Source organism: Camelus dromedarius, chromosome 23 (assembly GCF_036321535.1).
Source record: "Camelus dromedarius isolate mCamDro1 chromosome 23, mCamDro1.pat, whole genome shotgun sequence".
Taxonomy (NCBI): domain Eukaryota; kingdom Metazoa; phylum Chordata; class Mammalia; order Artiodactyla; family Camelidae; genus Camelus; species Camelus dromedarius.
Window position 1 is genome coordinate 20,197,514 of NC_087458.1, and position 16,605 is coordinate 20,214,118.

General features: G+C 38.0%; 1 protein-coding gene across 2 annotated transcripts in view; it reads right to left on the reverse strand.

The window, feature by feature from the left end:
* The window catches only part of RC3H1 (ring finger and CCCH-type domains 1), a 65,335-nt gene extending 60,293 nt beyond the window's left edge, over window positions 1-5,042 (reverse strand). For both annotated transcript variants that reach the window (XM_064478000.1, XM_064477998.1), the window contains exon 1: window positions 4,754-5,042. The gene's annotated coding sequence lies outside the window, so the exon portion shown is untranslated. The remainder of the gene's footprint in view (window positions 1-4,753) is intronic.
* Window positions 5,043-16,605: the final 11,563 nt, after the last annotated feature.

Sequence of the window (16,605 nt, forward strand, 5' to 3'; positions counted from 1 at the left end):
ATTAGCTAAATAGAAGTCATAGAGTTAGATTTATAAAGATTAACAAGTCTCAATCTAACAATCATTTTATAATACAGCCTCAAATAAGTCCTTGTCTATTAATACTCCAAGTTTCTTCTACACATTAAGAAAAACCAAAAGGCAAACAAGCTACAGACAACAGACTAAAGAAAGCATTCATTGCTTACATTTGCAAAGCCCATTAAAATTTAGTTAATTCTCACAACCCAATGAGAAAATATTAATGAGTCAACAGTCTGAGTACAACTTCTTCGGAGTGACCAAAACTAAAATTTTGAATGTTATGACTCCAAACTTATCTTCCACAAAGAATCCTTGGCAGCATGCCTACTGTACTTAGAGAAGAATGCAAAGAATGAAGTGGTTTTTGATTCCCAACAATCATATCCCAAAGTTTTTTCCTGCATTTTCAAATATACATAACACTGTTTCTCAATCTTGGCTCAAAATAATTTTATGTTAAATCCATAGAGACAGAAAGTAGAATAGTGATTGCCCAGGACTAGGGGAGGAAGGGAATGGGGAGTAACTGCTTAATGGGTACATAGTTTCCTTTGGGGGTGATAAATTGTTTTGGAATCAGATACAGGTGGTGGTTGCACAACACTGTGAATGTATTGCCAATGAACAACAACTTTAAAATGGTTAATTTTATGTTACATGATTTAAACTTCTATTTAAAAAAATTATGTTAAGATACACAGACTCATTTAGAACTCTTCTTCAAAAACATTGCTACCACATTAAAATGCTATTTAAATCTTGGAGATTTTTAGATTGCATTACAAGTTAAATTATTACCATATATATGCAGTTATAGTGAGGTGTGTACTGACAAACCAGTGCTAAAATGCTGGACAAACATCAAAAGAATATTGCTCTCATGTACATTTATAAATAACTTCAAAAAAAAATAAGTGAACCTTAAAACATTTATTCCTCTGTGACAGAATGTAATTGTTAGTTCAATTGTAAATGTAATATGAACTCAAACTTTTTACTAGAATTCCTTTCTCAAACCTCAACCAGAAAAAATGCTGTGAACTGATAAGAAATGTCTCATATTATATAAAGAGTAAACAAGAATATAAGGTGTGTATAGGCACAAATCTGACCAATAACAGATAAATAAATATGCTAAAGCTAACTATCTTGGGGATGCAGGGCAACATTATTTCAGATTAAGTACACTTCACACTTGAAAATGAACAGAATCTACATTAAGAAACTCTGGAGTAAGAAAAATTCCTTTATATAAATGCCTGACAAGATTAATATTTTGCTATAATCTCCAAAGCTTGTCCAAAGCCAGCCTAGATTCCAGGATTAAACAAAAGAGAAGGAAATCTTAAAGAAGATCCTAAGGAACAGCTGATTTTGAAATCTGTGCCTGTTCTGTTGTAGGTCAATCCGAGAATTTAAATCCATTTGAATCCAACCCCAAAGAATACCTGAACTTAGCATGGAGAGGGCCAAAGTTAAACCAGGCCAGCACATCCTGCCAAGGAACATCTTGCTCCGAAGTGTCCACCAAACAAGGATCATTTATCAGTTTATCCTTCACCTTATTAGGTGCAAACCACTTTCAAGATATATGCTAGAACAGACTGATTAGACCCCACCAAACTCCATTTCAAGCCCTAGCATCTGAAGATAAAAGATGCTGCAGAATTCTAAACGGTCTCTGGCTTCAATAAGTTATAAATGAAGAATTTCAAACATTAGCTGACCCGACTTTAACATTGCTAAATGTTACTGAAGTCATTTTTAAACTTTCATAAGTATTTATTTCAAAGGCACAATTTAGTAACTGCTTATGTAACAAATTAAAGCCATGAAACAATTGTAGCAACACCACAAATCTGCCCTATATAAACAGTATGAGTTTCCATATTTATAGCATTCAGATCTGCTGAAAGCAAAAATAAATGCTTCTTTTGTAATTCACATGAATGAATATTTCTCAAACTAGTAAGTGAATATTTGGCAGGGTATAAATAATGATAATAGATAGGATGCTAGGGCTAAAAGTAAGTACAGTATTACAAAACATAGTACCCAGTTATAAAAAAAAAAAAAAAAAAGGAAATCTGCCAATACAGGAGATGCCTCAAAGTTTAACCTTGAGACACATGGCGGCAGTAGTACAGCATCTAATTTGTGTCAAAGACCTGGGTTTGAGAAAACTTTCTTACCTATTAAGCGATCTTTTGGTAGTTATAGTTAACTTAGCTTCTCCTAAGCCTCACCTTCTTCATGAGAAGAATACCAATATTACAGCCTAATTAGGAGGAATAAATAATATTTTTGCTCATTCAACAAATACGCTTTAAAAAAACTGTAATTTAAAAAATTTTATGCACACACAAAAAAACCCTTTCAAATTTCTCCAAATGAATCAAACATATTTTAACTTTTAATATTACCAAGAAAATGCAAATCTAGTTCTTAAGCTTTTGTCCCAAAACCTCTTAGAAGGAAATCCTTAAATATTTATTGCTTGAGAAAACCTGAACTGACATAATTGAAATAAACACTGATACTGAAGATACAATTGAGGAATCACATCTTAAAATAGTTATGACAAATAAAATCAGAATTCACAAAGATATTTTTTCAATATTAAACAGAAATTGGGACCCAGACTCAATCCGTAAATTGCTGTCAGCATCTAATTTCAAACACAAAACCATAACACTTAAAAATCCGTGTTTTTAGGAAAACAGTAAGTATGAGGTGAATTAGTCCTTTGACACAACATGGTAAGATTTGTTTTCACAACAAAGCACACTGACCACTTAGAATCTAAAAACTTGTAAGTTACCACAATTGTTCTAAGAGGCTTAGGATCACAGATAAATTTAAGTATCATTACAATATAGAGCTTGCTTACATTCTGTACTGACCTAACAAAATTCAGCCAAAAAAATCGACTGATTCGTTGATTAAATCATGACTTTGAGCGCTAAAAAGTGTCCTTTCTCAAAATCACTCCCAGAAAATTCACATCAGCAGGAGTTATGTGAAAGTTCTTTCCCTATCCTAACAAGTCCAAACATCCACATTATTATACTAGGCATAAAACGAAAGTCATTCAAATTCATCCACTATACTTCAATCCTAACAACATTAAGATAGTTCAAGCTCCACATTTACTCAGTTGCTAGTCTACTGACTGTTAAGTCTTGTGGAAGAGCTAAGGACTAGTGCCTCTCACTAAACTTCATATAACCTGAAAACACTGAATTACGACAGACGTAGACAATTCTAATTAGAAATCTACCCTAAAAATAGGTGAAAAGATGTTAACTGGCATTTTCTCTGCACAGCACAGGTCCTTTTAAGAAAGCAAAATAGATGAACCATGCAATTGCATGTTAAATAGTGGAAACCAGTCCGTTGGACGCAACCAAAGAATTTTAATATAAATGTCTGCATAGCTATATAGAAACTGAAATAGAAATAACTTGAAAAATTTTCCCCCTCACTTGGAAATATACATGGTAGAAGTCGTGAAAAAATTAAGTTTAGGAGAAACAGCACTTAACTGTTGAAGTTTCAAACGCCACTATGTAGGGCAAATATAATAAGGAGCTGTCTCTTGATAAGCCTTAACATTCAAAACAGAAACAGTTGTTTCCAATTTTTGAAAATCATTTCAAAAAGACACAAGAAGTTCTACCCTGGAGAGGAACCTCTTCTGTCTTCTGAAGAAATGCTTCATTAGGTCCATCTTACGCTAGTTAAGGTTGTTTCTTACGCCGCACATTAATAATTCAAAACGGTTCCTTTGAAGAAAAGTTCTATTCAAACATTACAATTTGTCTTCGCGTTGCCTGTAAGTGGCTTTGTTTCCAGCTTCGGGGACTATTCTGGGATGTCAAGAGTTACATTATTTACTGTTCCAAAAGAACCCTTGTTACGCTCTCAGCTAGGACGTGGGCAAAACTGATGTTTGGAGAGAACTGATGCCTAAAGATGTTTAAAGAGTAACACCTTTCAGCCCTCACTCTCTCTCTCTCCACCCCTGGTTGGTTGATAATCACATTTTACCTTGTACATTTGTTGTTGTTGCACTTAAAATTTTTTGAAAGACACCTGTATACACAACCTCTCTATTGCCGCCAGGAAGAAAAGATTTATCAAGCTTGATCTGCAGTAGCTCCAGGGAAGTAGACGTCGTAAAACCCACTCGGCCGAGGAAGGGGAGCGCTTAAGGGGAAGGGGAAGGGAGCAGCCCAGAGGTGCAGGGCGGCAGAGACCGCTCCCGTTTACAGACGCCTTCGCCTCCCCCACCCCCACTGACCGGGGGTCCAGAAAGCATTTCCCGTGCGCACCCTCCTCCCAGCCCAGGCCCTCGGACCAACAGAGCAGAGGCGCTGGGCAGCCGGGTGGCCCCCTCCCTCCGGCCGGAGCCTCCCTCGCCTTCCCCTCGTCCAGAGCGGCGTCTGCACCTCCCCACGGCCTACCCACCCCAGCAGGCCCTCCAGGCGGCACGCGGAGGCCTGAGGCCTAAAGGACGCTGGCCACTGACAAGTCCCTCGGCCGCGGGCGGGCCTGAGGCCGGCGGCCCTGAGGCAAGCGGACGCTACGGCCGAGGAGCCGAGGGCGACCGAGGACAGCCCCTTCCCCGCCGCGGCTGCCTATTGTTCCCGACGGAGGCCGGGCCGCGCGGCCACCCCGCTCCCCACGCCGCCGCCGCCGCCGCCGCCGCCGCCTGCAGCTCGCTCACCGCGCTGGTCCGAGCAGCAGCTCCTCTCAGCTCCGAGTCCCCGCGGCCGTCGCCACCGCCGCGGCAGCCACCGCCGCCGCCGCCGCCACCGCCGACTCTGACTCTGTCCCAGGCCTCCGGGCCACGGCCGCCGCCGCCACCGCCAGCGCCGCCTCCGGCCTCCCACCTGCTGCTGCTGAGGCTGCTCCTGCAGCAGGGGCCATCTTGTTGGTCGGCCTCCTCTTCCTCCTCCTCCTCCTCCTCCGCCCCGTCGCTCGCTCGTTGTCCTCGTCCCCTTCCTCTTCCTCGGGCTCCGGCCCGCCCCGGAGACTGGGGCGGAGACCAAGGCGAGGCTCCTCCTTCCGGGGGCGGGGCAAGCGGAGGGGCGGGGCGGGGCAAGCGGAGGGGCGGGGCGGGGCGGGCGCGGGAGCAAAGCTCTGAGTCACCCGCCACCAACGCCCCGGAGGGCGGGTGGCGACGCTGAGAGCGCGGACCCGGAGCGCACCCGTGCCAGAGCCGAAGAACTGGTCCACCAGGGCCTGGCGCCCAGCGGGCAAGTGGCCAGATGGCGAGCGTGAACTGGAAAATTTCTGACGTTTCCATTCAGTCCCACGCTTACTTCTACCCTCTTAGCTTTCTCAGCTCGTCCCTCTACTCCTGTTTCTTTTCCATATCTCCCCTCCTCACCGAGGAAGAGTTTGTTCTTATCTCATTTTATTCAGGTACTTGGGCACACAGCTTTGTCCTAGTGACTCCTCTGACAGAGTCCCAAAAGAGTTCAGTCTCCCATCAGGGAGAAACAGCCCAAAGGCCTGGGCACTCACTGCCTCCAAAACGTCTCTCCAGGCCCGTATGAACTATTAAAAGAGCTATCTGAGGGGAAGACAGGAAAAGATTCGGCCCAGAGAAAAGCTCTCGGATCTAAAAGGTAGCCTTGTGATTATTGAAAATTTCTTCTCCCTTGTGGAAAAGAATTTAGTTTTGGATAATGGGAGACCCCTTCAAGACAATTAAATTTAGCTAAACACTTGCGTTTCAGAAGGGAGACAAATAGAATTCTTCTCATGCCATATGGTACTAATTTCAAAATAAATCGTCTAGAATAGTGTAAAGAGATGGTTCTCAAATAAGCAACTGGTTAATATTCTTCTGTATTATCACCCCCCTTTTTTCTTCAGGTCTTGGTCAGGAGAGCAGAGATTTTGCTTTCTTGTCCTTTCTTTATTGCATACATCACCAATACCAAGAGAAATATATTTAGAGAAGTGTCTGCCTTTAATGTGACAAATTCAAACACTGTAACAGATAATGATTTTATATTATTTGTAAATAATGTATCACACACCTTCCTAAACTCTGAGCAGGGAAGAGTCCTTTTTTAGTTGCTAACACCCTCCTGCTACTTAGATTTCAGCTTCTTTTTAGAAGAGCTATTGATATCTTTCTATTGATTGGAATTTACTCTCTTTGAAGTGGGCTATGTCTGTAACCTTCTCTTCAACCTACTGAATAGTAAATCCCAGTCCTACAAAGAGCAAAATTCTAGCTACCACGGAGGGATTAGGTTAGTGTGTGCTAATCTAAAGGCTGTCTCTTGTATAGACTTTCCCTTCTCAGCCAGGTTTCAGTCCCCCGCTAGGAACAGATTAATCTGTTGTTCTCCTGCTTTTCCTCCTCCCTTCTCACTCCTAGGGAACCTTCCACAACAGAAGGTTTTAGTGGCTGTTGCTAGGCAAACATGCCAACTTCCCGGTTTAGGTGAAGCAAGTAACCCAACTTTCATTACAAGCAACCTAGATAATATAATTTATTTGAACTATTAATAGCTGTACCTCAATTGGTACAGCTTCAGGATTCCCTTTAAAAATATTATTTTTAAGTTAAATTTATTTTTATTTCATGAATATTTCAGTTGAAAATACAGTGGCATCCCGAAATTCGTTTTAATGATATAATTAAATGGAAACATTTGGCAGAAAAAGGAGAAGAGCAGCTTTGAAGAAAACACTTAAGTTTTTACAATAAAAACTGATCTGCAAGAAGTCGTTTATATGCTAAACTCCACTGTTAGGCTAGATGTATAAAATACAGAGAATAATTTATTCCTTGTGACTGAGTATTTAGAAGGAAGATAAAATTCAGTGAGAAAAAAAAAAACTTTTTATTCTGGATTTTATTTCCCAATTTAACTCTAAGAATTTTAGCTAGTGAATTAAGCTTTCTTCCTAATTTTGCTATTTAAAATGTTTTGCTATGTTATTGTTATATAATAATAACATTTTTTTAGAGTGATGAGAGTGAATATGAATAAGATTAGACACTGTTGAAATTTAAACTCTATTTGAACTTCTAAACTTTAAAAATTGTATAATTTGTTTTAATCCAGTGAAATTTGTATTAATACAATGAAATAGTGCTTGAGAAGTATGTTGAGCTAAGATAACCCATTAAGAATGAATTACTGAAGACAAACAGCTTATATGTCTTATGTTCATTTGTGCTTAGAAATCAATATTTTGTAGCTTTAAAACAACTTAAACAATTTAGTTTCATTTTATATTTTAATATCTAATTCTAGAAATTTAGACTCTGCCTCGGCTTCCATCACTGATATATTATGAAAATTAAATGCATCATTTCATGTAAAGGACTTAGAACAGTAGATGGCACAGAGTAAGAACTCAAATTTTTTTTTTGAATCTACTTTATGCATATGCCATTATAGCCTTTAGTTTTTTGACTGGTCAAATAAAAATGACAAGTAATCAAATACGGTCTTGCTCTTAGCATGAACCCTAAAAAAAATGCTTTTTTTTAGATCATACACAAATCAGTTAGAATGAGGCCTTATGAATTTTTCAATGTATTTTCTGACATGCTTGTACTATATTGTTCTTCCTTTGATTATTTGTTCGTTTATTTATTTAGAATAACCTATGCTTTCTAAGTGATTTTTTAAACTACCACATGCTTAAAAATTGCTCTGGAATGTGTAATTGTCAATGTAAAGCATTGGTGGTTGTATAAAGGCTAGAAAACACCTTAGATACAACCCCAATTACTTCAAGAGACGAAACAGAGACTATGAAAAGTTAGATAGATCACATATCTACCCAACAACTGTTGGTTACAGTTAAACACCATATTTTTGAGGACGGGTTAGGGAGTGGGAAGGACTGGAACAGGAGAAGAAAATTCAAAGATGAATGAGTCATGTGTCCCTGCCTTAAAGAAACTTAATCTAGTAGGAGGAATACAGTGAGAAGCACACGTCAACAACTAGAGTGTAGTTTGGTGATTACTGCATAGAAAAAATAAAGTTCTGTGAAAGTTAAAAGGAAAAAATAGTAGGGATCTTTATTCTAATGTCATAGAACCTACTTTTTGACAGGCTTCAACACTGTTTATGATATTAGGTATAGACCCAGAGGCATTGACAATCAGCTTTCAATACAGGAGGGTGGAGAGAATAGAAAAATAGAAATAAAAAAACCTGGTTAAACCACAACAAGGACCTGAGACTTCTCCAGTGTCAATCATCTCTGTATGGGGGAGAATGACATCCTTGAACACAAATAAATGCACAAAATAGGGAGTACTGGAGCTGAGTCATTTGGATTTTCTCAATTGCTTGAGGTAAAGTATGAGTGGGAGGCCAATTCAGTCCTCTCCATCCTCCTCACCCTCCTCTTCACCTATACATAGATTCTCTGTAATCTACTTTCTCCCCCAAGTCCACACTCCTATGTTCATTAAGATAAATCTATAGAATAAGAAATAGAAGAAGATGTTTCAAACAATTATACTAAGGAAATACGAGGAAACCAATAGTTTCTGACCTACCCTTAATCTTTAGAGTCCAGTTCCAAAACAGGCCCAAGTCAGTAACTGCAAACTAAACCTAAGGGGTTGCCTTAGATTCTGGTAACAATCCAAAGTGATTTCTGAGTCCTGCCTGAAATTGCCTCTAAACTGGCCTACCTTCCATAAATTGAGAATATCTGAGTTTCAGCTGATCTCCTGAGACTTATCCCAGGGTGATTGTAAACAGCACCCCTTTATGTAAGATTTATTCCTAGGTATTTTATTACTGTAGGTGCTATTTTAAAGGGGATTGTTTCTTTACTTTCTTTTTCTGTTGATTCATCATTAGTGTAAAGAAATGCAACTGATTTTTGAACGTTAATCTTGTAGCCTGCTACCATGCTGAATTCTTTGATTATTCCTAGTAGTTTTTGTGTGGACCTTTTAGGGTTTTCTATATATAGTAACATGTCGGTGGCACATAGTGACACTTTTACCTCTTCTTTTCCAATCTGGATCCCTTTTATTTCTCTCTCTTGCCTGATTGCCATGGCTAGGGCTTCTAAGACTATGTTGAATAGGAGTGGTGATAGTGGGCATCCTTGTCTTGTCCCAGATTTTAGTGGGAAGCTTTTGAGTTTTTCACCGTTGAGTACTATGCTGGCTATAGGTTTGTCACATATAGCTTTTATTATGTTGAGATATGTTCCCTTTATACCCACTTTGGTGAGAGTTTTTATCATAAATCAGTGTTGAATTTTATCAAATGCTTTTTCTGCATCTATTGAGATGATCATGTGGTTTTGTCCTTTCTCTTTTGATGTGATGTATTACATTGATTGATTTGCATATGTTGAACCATCCTTGTGTCCCTGGGATGAACCCCACTTGATCATGATGTATAATCTTTTTTATGTGCTGTTATATTCTATTTGCTAATATTTTGGTAAGGATCTTTGCATCTATGTTCATCAGTGATATTGGTCTGTAATTCTCTTTTTTGATGGTACCCTTTATGAAAGAGACATTAGACAACTTATGGCAAAGAGGCACATTCTGGGCACTAATTTGAACAGTGTCATAGCAGAGAGCAACTCCACTTTTCACTTGGGCAAAACTCACCGGAATATTGTTGGTTTTCATTATTGTATTAGTTTGAATATACAACAAATATGTAACAAATACCACAGACTGGATAGCTTAAACAACAGAAATTTTCTCAAAATTCTGGAGGCTGGAAGTCCAAAATCAAGGTGTAGTCAGGTTTGGTTTATTCCAAGGCCTCTCTCCTTGGCTTGTAAATGACCATCTTCTGCCTCTGTCTTCACACCGTCTTCACTGTGTGTCTGGGTGCTAATCTCCTCTTCTTATAGGAATACCAGGCATGTTGGATTAGGGCCTACCCATATGACCTTATCTTGATTATCTCCTTAAAGGGCCTATCTCCAAATCCACTCACATTCTGAGGTACTGGGGGTTAGGATTATTATAACATGAGCTTGGTGGTGGGAGTGGAGTAGGGGAGGGAACACAGATGGATGGACACAACACAGCCTATAACAATTATAAATGCTCATTTTTAGAATATCACACATAGAAATAAAAGGCACCCTTGTGAAGGTACAATTTTAAATCTACCCAGTTAAATCTGAAGCTTTTCTTTTTCTAATTACTCCTTGTATTATAAAATAGTAATGCTTTGGGGGGGGTTATAAATTAGCAACAATAAATAGGGTACTAGAATTTTTATTATTATAAAAATTATTATCTGATTATCAAAAACTGATTATCAAAAGTCTGAGTCACACCGCACCGAGAGTTATCAGAAAACAGACACCAGGAATTTAATAGGCTCATGATTAGAATGAAAGGGTTTTGTTTCTTTGTTTATAGGGCTATTGATTTGAACATCATTTAGAGCTCTGCCTAATTATGCAATTATAGATATATTGAGGTCAAATACATTTTGTAACCAAATGCTATCCTCTAGCACAAATGCAATATTTCTTGGGCATTATTAGTATTTATCATGTCGTGGGTAATCAGTTAAGAAAAAGTTGAACTTTGATGGGTAAATTGTTCAGGAAACCAGAATTTGAAAGGTATGCTTTGAGCAAGATGGAGCAGAAACTTCCTTTTGCCCCAAACTTTACGTTGTAGGATCTGGACTTGGGGGAGTCGTTAGAGTTCTTTATGATGTTCCAAGAGGTGAGGGATTATAGATGAGCTTTGCCAGTTGGAGGCAGGTTATGAACTAGACAGGAAGATGTCTCCATGGTACACTCCTCGTTGAAGGTGCATGTTCAGCTTGATGTTACTCCGTGAGTTTATTTAGTTTATTTCCCTTTTGTTACCCTCTAGGTTTGAATAACATCTTGTTTGAATGTTCCAGTCTTCTCTCAGCTGTGCTACTGTCTATCAACAAGAGAATTTGCAGCCACCATACCTAGGCCAATCATTCTTATGCAGGTCAGAGTAGCATCAGTAATGGGAAATTCCTACAGCTTCCCTGGAGGAAAAGCAAACTTCAGGGGATAAGAGTCAGAAGAGCCCCTCACCACTTGGATATTTTTCTTCTGTTGTCAATCTTGGACGGGTTCAAACACCTAGTGCAAACCCTTGTTGCACTGCTTACTAGCTATGTTAGCTTGTACAAGTTAACCTCAGAATGCTTCAGTTTCCTTTACTGTAAAATAAGGATTGTAAAACGTATCTAAGATAGTTTTTATGGAGATTAAAATGAGAAAATACATGTGGAGCCTCTAGTATAAAGCCTGACATCTAGTAGATACTCAGTGGATGAAGATGGTTAAAATTATTCTAGGTACTGTGTATTGCATTAGGCTGGTGGTTCTCAATTTTGCTTTAAACTTTAAAAAGCTATATATCTCCAGCTCTGACCCTAGAGATTTTGATTTGGGGTTTTGGATGGGGGGCAGGGATTTTTTTCTTTTCTTTTCTTTCTTTTTTTTTTTTTTTTTTTTTTTTTTTGATTTTATAGGGGAATCCCATTCTATTATCTGAGGTGAGAGCCACTGATGTAGATTAATGGTCAGCAGGCTTTTTTGGTAAAAGGTCAGATAGTAAATATTTTAGACTTTACATGCTATGTGGTCTTTGTCACAACTACTCAACTCTGTCATTATAGCAGGAGAGTAGCTACAGGCAATATGTAAACAAATGAGCATGGCTGCATTCCAATACAGCTTTACTTACAAAAACAGACAAAAAGAGATGGTGGTGGGCTGGATTTGGCCCCCACACTTTGTTTATCAATCCTGTCTTAACATGAGGGGAGATTTTATTTACTATAGCCAGGGAAAATATTTTATTACTATTATGTTCAACAACAGCTTTAAAAACCTTATAATAACCAATATTTGGTGTTAAACACAATTAATTAAATAGACAGACCTTCTGCCTTCCAAGGAATTAGTAACCTAAAGCAACAACAGCACAGACATAATATTTGTCAGTAACCCAGTCTGAGTAATTGTCATATAAACAGATGACTATCCAAGCAAGACTAAACGTGAAGCTGAGTTCAGAGGTGGGCTGATTTTCCTAATGTTTTGATTTACAAATATCAGATAAAATAAAAGGAGCACAAGGGCTCATTCAGGAACCCATGTGAAAAGGAGAACCATGCCCCACGTTTGCTCCCCCTTTTCAGCAAGAAGCTATATAAGGGAGCATCTTTTAAAAGGACTCCTCTAAATGGGACTTCATGGCTCTACACATGGCTGATTTTGCTGCATTTCAATTGTAATTTCACCAAAATATATTATCGTCAGATTTAGGGGCTATGTTACACATGTAGTTTAAGGACACCTTTATTTAATCCGGAACAAAGAAAATGTTTCCCTTTCTCAACAGGTAGTAAACTTAGAAGAAAAGTCAGTGGATCAATTTGTGTGTTTGCATGTGCATGTATGTATGGATATGTTTAAATCAAGTTATTGGTAATTTAGTAACCCACTGCCTACAGTTGTAGAAATCATGCAATAGTAGTATCTGTTGGTTAGAGCAAGATTCTCTTATATCTCCTCATATTCCTGAAAGATGAACTTATATAATATATATTTACAATTTTTTGGCTGCTCAGTATCTTACCCTCCCCTTCTTATACTGTTTGGGAATTTTCCATTTGGGAATTTTTGCAAGTGGCAGGATCTTTTCTCCCACCACGGAGGCCAGATACTTACCTACCTTCTGCCCTCTGCCTCTCGCCCCCTGGCTCCCCACCTGCTGCTCCCACAACAATCCTAGGGTGAGGGAACGTGATCTAAGTTTGGTAGACTGGATGCTCTTACTTGGGACTTTGAATCTGGACTGAGTTACGCAGAGGTAAGTAGAAATCATCTCACTCACATCTGTGATACCCAGAGTCTGGTGGGACAGTGGCAGCAGTCCCTGGGGGTGGTGTCCAGCATCCACTGGCCATGGCAGTAGTACCCTTACCAGGTCATTTCAGGACTGACTTTAGCTCTGGTTCTGGCCATCTAGCTTCCCTCAGTTCCCTTCCTTACCATCAAAACTGTGAGCCATTCAGTGTTCTTCCAAAATATTCCCTCTCTGCTTAAGTTAGCCACTGAGATAGTTCAGTGTACAAGGGGAAGGGTGGAGAAATCAAATGTTTGCAGAAATAATCCATTTTCCCGTTTCTCATATTGTTGCCTTTTACTCAGTTTAATGGAGTTATCCATGTCTTTTCTTTCTTTGGGCCCTGATTTCATGAACCTAGTCATTAGAGTCTCAAAACTTAAGAGTACATCTGTATCCATTTCACTTAAATTGAAGTGGAGGTATCCTAAATTATATGTTTCTTTCTGTTACTCAGTTCATTGATTATAGTCAAATAATAAGTGCTCCTCTCAAGCTTTTGATTTGATTTTTTTCCTCATTCTGCCAAGAATGTTTAGAGTCAATATGAAAAGCTAACATTGCACAGATTTCTCTAGGGGAAAATCTCCATATAAATATCTCTCTTAACTAAAAATTATTACAAGTGCAAAGTGCTTTTTATTTTTTCTTGAATTCCTTTTGCTAACAGGAATCTTCCTAATCAACATTTCATCTGGGGCAAGGTCCTGTTTGCTAAAATTACATGGAAAAAGAATTGTTTTTAAAATTTTGGCCAAAATATTTCAACTAAGACAATGGAAGTGTTCACTTCTGGTTCTTTTCTGCAGAGATTTGTTTTGTTTCTGCGACATCTAATCGAGCATCACATGTTCTAGGATGGTGATATAAAAGTCATAGAAAAAAATTAATTTGCATCTATGTTATCACAAGCGATCAAGCAAGCCAGTGACAATGCTATGGTGATACAGCAGTGAGCAAGATAGGCAGAGTCTCTTCCTTGGGAGCTTATAGTTTAGCACGAAAGATAGAATACAGATAAATAATCAAACAACCACAAGTTGTAAGGCCAAAGTACATGGCATATTTAATAGTGAGAATTGACCTAGCCTAAGATGAACAGAGAAGGCTTCCTCAAGAAAGTAGCATTTAAGTTGAAAGCTGCAGGATGGGTAGAAATAAGCTAGATCAATGTGTGTCCGCCAAAGAAAACAGTATATGCAAATACACTGAGGCAGAAGAAGTGTGGTATGTTTAAGGAACTAACAGAAATTTCGTTTGGCTGGAGAAAGTGTAGAGATTCAGAGAGAGCTTTGCCAAAAAGATGCTGCAGAGTTAGGCAGGTAGACGTTGGGAGCCAAAGAAGGAATTTTGAACTTTATTTTGATAGTTTTTCCAGATAAAAGTTCAGGATATTGAATTAAATCTATATTTCAGATATATACCTAAAATTTATGTTTCAGATAAACAACAATAAAATATTATTTACACTAAAAATAGTATAAGTATATCCCAAATATTGCACAGCACAGACACTGAAAAATTATTAAAAAGTTATATGAAATTTAAATTTAACTGGGCATCCTGTATTTTTATTTGCTAAACCTGGCAACCCCACTCTAATAGCATTGTGAGGTCTGAAAGGCAGAGGGACATGATAAAATGTGCTTGCTGAAAAATTACTCATTAATTATAGAGTGGAAGATGTATTGGAGGTAGAGCAAAAGTACACAAGAAGATCTTGATCAGTCACTCTTTCTTGAAATCTCTTCCTTTGCCTTCTTATAAAATCACACCTGGTTTTTCTCCTATCTGTCTGACTGTTACTTCACAATCTCCTTTAATAGATCCATGTCTTTTATTAGACATGTAAATGTTAGTGTTCTGAGACTGACCACACAAAGTTGGCAAGAATATGGAGCACCAGTTCTCTCATGTATAGTTAGTGATACTGTAAAAAGGTTTTGGCAGTTTCTTATAAAAACAGAACATCTATGGCCTAGCCATCCCACTTGGGGGAATATGTTCAAAAGAATTGAAAGGAGGATCTCAGAGAGACATTTGCACACCCATGTTCACTGCAGCCTTATTCACCAAAGACAATAGGTAGAAGTAACCCAATATCCATCTATTGATGATTGGATAAAGAAAATGTGATATATGCACAGGATGGAATGTTATTCAGCCTTTAAAAAAAAAGGAAATCCTGTCACATGTTGCAACATGGATGAACCTTGAGGATATTATGCTAAGTCACAAAAAGACAAATACTGTATGATTCTATGGTGTCTAAGTAGTCAAATTCTTGGAAACAGAGAGGAGTGGTCATTGCTGGAGAGGGGAGAGCGGACAGGGGAGAGGGGAAATTTGAGAGTTGTTTAATGGGTACAGAGTTTCAGTTTTGCAAGATGAAAAAGTTTAACAGACATGTTAGACACCACTGGACACTTAAACATGGTTAAGATGGTAAATTAATTTGTGTTATTTACTGCAATTTAAAAATTACTTTAAAAACACTATTATAGAAGGATCCAAAAATCCTCTCCATGCAAGAGAGTTTCTTGACTCCTTGAGTGGCCTTTGCAGATTTTAAATTGGATTTGCCTAGTCAGGTCATTGAGTTGAAAAGATGTCAGACATATTTAATCCAGAAATAAATTTGATTTAGGGGAAGGCTTACAAGTCTATAAACATCATTTTGCTTCTCAAATTAGATTGGTCTGCAGAAGAAGTTTTCTATGTTTATTTATATTTAACACAAATGATCATGAAAGAGTATTTATGTAAACATATTGAGTAGGGATTCAGATCAGGATGACATAAAGGATGGATTCTCTTGCTATGATGCTAATGTGTAAAATAAAGACTCTATCACAGAAAAATAAACAAAACAAACCATCTACCAACCCTCTGACCTTATGAGCAGTTCCATTTCTAGATATTTACTCAATGAATGAAAACATGTCCACAAAGACTTACACAGAATTGTTCATAGCAGCTTCATGCATGATGACCCCATGCTGGAAACAGCGTTTAAGTGTCCATCAATAGGAGGAAAGCTAAATAAACCATGGTATAGCCATAAAATAAAACAACACTCATCGATAAACAAGAACAAACTAATTATACATGCAGCAACATGGGTGAATCTCAAAAACATTATGCCAAATGAAAGAAGCCTTACACACAAGAAAAGAATGTATACTGTATGATTTTGTTCATATGAAATTCTAAAACAGACAATCTTTGCTGGAAAAATGTCAGAACTATAACTTGCCTTTGGGGTAGTGGGGGTAGAGTTTGGGAAGAGACTTGAGGAACTTTTCTGGGTTAATGATGATGTCTATATATTGATAGAAATTTGTGTTAAATAGGCAACTATGCATTTGTTAAAATTTACCAAACAGTACATTTAGGATCGGCACATTTCATTTTACAGAAATTTCAATTTTAAAAAGAGTTATAAATAAATATTGAACTCTAGTTAATGATGTGCATGCTGCAGTGTTTAGCAGTGAGATGTACTAATATGGGCAATTCACTTTGAAATGCAACAAACAATAAGATGGCTTGATAGATGGTTAGAGGAATAGACAGATAAATAGATATGAGATAAAGCAACTACAGTAAAATATTAATTGTGGAATCTTGGTGGTAGGTATATGGATAATCACGGTGTGATTCTTTATGTTAATTTTTTTTCATAA